Here is a 5847-nt window from a genome sequence, read left to right as displayed (position 1 = left end):
ATTATACTCTGGGTCTGGCATCGCCTCGCAAGATCATCTAGTCTAGATTTACTCGGGTGTGCCCGATTTCCATGATCCCTATTTCATAGCTTGGCTTGGGTTGAAGGTGAAGTCTTTATATTCTAGTTAGAGTCACTACTTTAGCTTTAGAATGAGGAACGTATCGTATATAGAATGAGGAACGTAGAATTACTAGAATAGAAAGGCGAATAGAAAGACTAGTTACTCGCTCTAAAGTATTATACGTGAACTATTCTCACAGAGGAATGAAGGGAGCTAGAACCAGGCTGCCCAGGAAGGATTTCTGAGCTCTACTCTAGTATTGACTGGCTTTCAAGGAATGGAGCTGCCTATATAAATAGAAAAAGCTTTGCCCCGCACCCTAGCGAGAATTTCATTTCTTTAAGTAAGCTGCTAGGTCTTATTTGATGAAAAGCAAGACAATCCACCATGGATCGGAGGGGGCTATATACGAAACTGAGGAGCTCTTACCTCTATTTATGATAATAGAATAGCTTTGGGTGGCTTCACTTATCTGATAGCCAATGAGTCACTATTCCAATCACCGCCCCTCGCTCGTGCCCATCCATTAACGGAACGGACTTACCGTTACTAAGCTCGTAAAGAGGAGGGCTATCTTTCTTTGAGGTTGCGTATGATTCTTAATTTGAAATGAATGAATCTGTTCATAAGATTTGGATCGAAGAAGCTGCCTTACCTTCTTCTCAACCCCGTCTTCGAAAGAAAGCGAGCTGCTACTTTCTCTATCCATACTCTATCCATATCTGCCACTAACATAACTTTATAGCATAGCTGGATTGGATCCTTGGTAGGAAAAACCAAACTAAGGAACAGGACTGGATCCTAATGGTCAATCACCCCGGCAGCACTTCTATTTCGGTTATCCCCCGCCCGCAGAAGCTGATTCGATTCAAAGATATGCGAACGAAAGGAACATCGAACACACGATATGTGATTCGAGATGAGATTGCCATCCCAATAGGAATAGTCATAGGGAGCTACCAGACCCCGGCCATACATATCCGAATGAGACGAACAAGCATTCCTCCGTTTTAGGTCACTCCCTTCTCAGGATACATACGACTAGAGCGTAGATACTTTACCCCCCTTCCAGTAAGGGATCCTGCCAGAGGAATTCGGGGAAGAGAGGGACAGCTATGCATCGAATTTGGATTCCTCTCCTCACATTATACGTGTGGGTGCCAAAGTCAATAAAAAAGAGACCTGGAGAAAGGTGGTCCTGCAAGAAATGTTTTGGGACTGGCCTCTGACTTTGAGGGACTAAAAGATTATTTTATTTTATATCTATTTGGAGAAATGTCCCGGCACTTTTCTCCTATAGGTTGAGGTTCATTTTCACCCGATCAACCTCGTCGATCGCAGGCAGCTCAAAGAGCGAGTGCAACAGTCTTTCTTTCTTACCTGGATAATGGAACATGCTCTAGAAGCCCGCTTTTAGAAGCTTTATCCATCGTTCCATTCCAGCCCCTCTTGGGATAATGAATGTAGCGTAGGATATAAAAAGTGAGTTCTAGGCCCGATTCGTCTATAGAAAAAGGCTTGTCCTTTTAGAGCTCATTGGATAGGAGAGAAGAGTTTTCAAGGCATTTTTCAGGACATATTTATTTATTTACTCTTTTTATGACTGGCCTAAGCGCCCCCGAGAACTTTTAAGGGGACCAAGAGTTGCAAAAGATCGAGTGGAGCTTGGGAGAGTAGATTTCCAATCTGAAAAACCAGCATCTGCTTATGGTGCAAAATCCCATATTCGCTTTTCAGCTAACTAAGTAGAGTGCCCGCGGATATATATGTTCTTTTCAGGGATACGCTTTTTATGAATATGCAGTTCCAGATCTTGGTAGGTCTGTTTTTTCTTTTATTGGCGCCTGGAGGACTAGCCAACTACCTTGGGAGGGTCAATTGTTTTGAAAAAAGGTTGCATCTCCACGGAGTCAAGGGTGCTAAAGCGCTTTTCAGCCGGGCCATGGAAAACTTTTTACTTCTGATTTCTATCCTTAAAACTCCGATTTTTCGAACTCTTTGTCCCGATCTCTTAAGTAAAATCCGGTTGATGCCCAAATTCCCATTGAAATGCAGAAGTCGAAAATCCATTTGGGTTAGGAGATATGAAGTAAGCAGTATTGGATGGATCCTTAGTTCGGGGGCTACTGGGCCGGTTCTTGGAGATCAAAAAAGTTCTCCGTTTTCTTCTAAGTGTTGATGGGAACAGTCGTAAAGATCCTTTCTAGTAAGAAGATCCTTTCTAGTGGACCTCGGGAAGTAGTGTAAAGCATGAGCCCATCTCTTCTCCCGATATCACAAGAAATGCTTCTACCCGACCGGATTTCATCCAAGTAGATATCCGATACTTGACTCCTAAGCGGTAGGACATCCTTCCAGTCACTGTTCTCAAAGGACAGGCCAGATCACCGAATACTGCCATTGGTAGATCCTGAAAAGGATGAAGCGATAGAGCCTTCTCGTAGAGCGATAGAAGACAGATAAGCCGAACCCTATGCCAGCCGGGTCATGCTGTTATTGTTGATGATGCCGGTGATCATCTAGCCCTAGCCATGGATTGTGATGTGCCGGATCTAGATGAGTGAGCCTTTACGTTCCGTCCCCAGTTGGTTCTTCCAAAAGGGATGGAAGCCCGCGCTATAACATGAAATCATGAAATAGAGAAGTAAGTCTAGTGGGCCCCGTTCAAATCAAGTTCTGCTTACCGCTGATTCCCCACGGGCTACTACTGATTCTACAGCTCTAGGCCCAAGCCAATCCAATAATACGAGTAGAGAGGTGGTAGGATATGAGTTCCAATCTCACCCACAAGGGTATGTGCTCCTTGGTTATCGAACTATTCCAAATAAATCTACATAGGTAGAGATACAGTGCCAAGTTCGTGGGATTTGACTTCCTTGTCCATGCCGTGCTTCCCTGACTCGAGAACGGATTATTCTTCTACCTCTCAGAGCGGAGCAGCTTTCTTCCTCGCATCGCGAAACAAGACAGATCTTCGTACAGTCCAATCAAAAGTCTATGCCGAATCCTCAGATAGGTAGAAGGAATTCACCTCCCCTCAATAATCAATAGCTCCACTCCAAAGTTATTTTATTCGTCACATGGCGTAGTTCCTCATTGGATTCAGGATTGCATTGCATTCATCCTTAGCTTTGCTCAGCTCCAAAGTTATTTTATTCGTCACATGGCGTAGTTCCTCATTGGATTAGATACTGTTCCAACAGAAATGATACCCTTCCACTCACTTCATTCTACTTCCAATACGGGACAGGATGCATATTCCATAACGGATTAGAATCCTTTTGTTTCCATGAAACCCCACCTACAAGGTTCGTTTTCCCACTTGTTGGGATGGCCTTCCCGGGTTGCCAGAGCTATTTAATGATTCCAGAAAGAAAAGAGTCACTGTGAGGAATCCAAAAATATCTGGGTGCCTGTGCTATTCATGATTTCGACTAGTTTAGTTCTCTTAAGGCCTATGGCCCGCGACCTAGAAGGAAGTGTGCTGCGTTCCTTCATCTCGTACATGGATGAATACCAGATTTTCCCTTACTAATTCTGATTATGAAAGCATCTCCTCTTCTCGAAGCAGATAGAAGAACTATTTTGGGTTGGCCCGGAACTTACTTCTAGTGATCTCTATGCCTTTACCCCAGACTATCAAGTAGAGCTTAGAGCGCTTTTATCCCTAAAGCATTCGTGCTAGCAATCATGCCAGAACTCACTTCCATGGACTGAGCTATTTCATGAAAAAAGAAAGATAGGTGTCGACCCAACTCAAGAACAAGTATTTCCAGCAAGTAGGAGTGACGGTATCAAATGATATCAAGTTGAGCATAGCCGCTGGGCTAGCATGAAAGAATGATGTGCTCCAGAATCTCGTACTAGAGACGGTAAGGTAGCACGGAATTCATTGAAAGGTGTGCCAGAGAGATAAACGGTGTGTTCAGTCTCCCGCGCATGTTCGCGTTCTCCACAAATCTTGCTTTCTAAGGGCTCACCTTGAGTGGTAGTTCCCGATCTTAGTTCTCATAGTGGACTCGCAATGACATATGGAAATGGATCTTCTCTTCTCCCTGGCTATCAACGGAAAATCTCCTATCATCCAAAAACAAGGGGTTTCTTACTTCGGGTGGCCAGTCTGCTTTCAAGACAGTTTCCTCTGCATAGGTTGAGGGGTTAGTCTTCTTGCTTGAAAGGCGGGGTATCTAATTTCGAATAGAGTTTCCTTGCTTGCCGCCTAGCTGATCTTGAAGATTGTGGAAGACTCCTACTGCCATCTAATGGTTCTTACCAAATCCCACTGTCCTTCTTTTGGGGTGCCGAGCTATCTACTATGGTATGCAAGAAATCAGCCATCTCTTCTATTGGAACCTTATGGTGACTATTTGCTCGCTCGGAAGTAGATCTGGATCTGGATATTTACTATTAGTATCTCTCTTTCTGGAGTGCCGTTCTAAGGTTTCTCTTGACTCAAGAATAGTAGGTGCGGGTCTAGTAGACGTAGACAGACAGTGGCATGATTCATATTCCGGACTTTCATATTCCTCTACCTAAGATAGATCCGCGCTCGGTGCGCTATCGCCTATATAAGTTAAGTTAAGTTAAGTTAAGTATGGAAATTGGGAACTCTTTATAGGAGTGAGTTGCTCATCGGAAACTCAAAGTCAGCAAGCAGTTCTTGGATTGGCCCGAGAAATCTCCATTTGCTAGTGCTCGTCCCACCATCAGCCTCATAGCATTGAAAGGACAGGATGGCATCGATTCCATTCAAAACTGGAAGTGAAACAAAGTCAAGTAGTCACAGACCCATTTATTCTTTTTTTGTCATTGGATTGGATACGTTACAGGGTTCGTTCACGACCCACACTCGAGACTGTTCATTTCATTTCCATATTCAATAGCAAGCACACTGTTAAGGCTCATCTTTATGCGGGTTCTAAGCTAAGCTGGCACAGAAAAATTCTTGGATTATGGACACGCTACTGATCCTCATTGATCGACTCGGGCCTGCCCCTATATATGTATTTATTTGATCAGGGCCTATTCCCACTATCACAACAAAAATAGAATTCCCCGGGTGTCTACGGAGCTCACTTCTGAGATAGAGCTGGCTTCTCACTACCGGCACTCGCTAGAAGAGAACTCTCTCTTGACTGATCCTGATCCCATTCATCGCAACAAGACTGGTACCAATATGGACTTGCTTCCTACCAATCCTTCCTATAATGAGTTCCCATTAAAGTAAAGTAGAGTTCCCACCTCCGCCTAGTCCGTTTTCCCGTGATTTTCGCTATCAACCAGATTTTCCCTCGTACGAGAGTCTGAAGAAAAGAATCAAGTATGGAATCCCGGGATTTTCGTCCTCAAGCCTTTTTTATTAGCGAAATGGGATGATTTCATGCCAAAAAAATGGACTTTCGCCGTATAGCGAGATAAAGAATTTGAATTGTCAATCGACTCTCTAGAGGGAAAAAGCGAGAATGAACATTTGCCGTATAGTGAGCATCAAGTTTTTCATTTGAAATTGACTCGTACGAGGGAAAAAGCGATAATGGACGATTTTCCCATTGAGACTCAGTTTTTTCAAAAGAAATCTGATCCTCCGGCCAAGCCGAAGTTCCTGGAACATATGGATCAATCAAGTGGTAAGCCGCCCGGAAGAAACCTTTCCCTTGCCTCCCTTACCGAAATCAAATCAGGGCGACCAATCAAGCTAGGAAGAAGGATACCGACCTTCTCCATTGATCATATAGAAATGAATAACGAACTGGCTAGATGAGAACCGGCTGAAAAGCAAAGAGA

This window comes from Zea mays, unplaced genomic scaffold (genome assembly GCF_902167145.1).
Source record: "Zea mays cultivar B73 unplaced genomic scaffold, Zm-B73-REFERENCE-NAM-5.0 scaffold_327, whole genome shotgun sequence".
NCBI lineage: Eukaryota > Viridiplantae > Streptophyta > Magnoliopsida > Poales > Poaceae > Zea > Zea mays.
The sequence above is the reverse complement of the archived record's forward strand: the minus strand, read 5'-3'. Positions refer to the sequence as shown.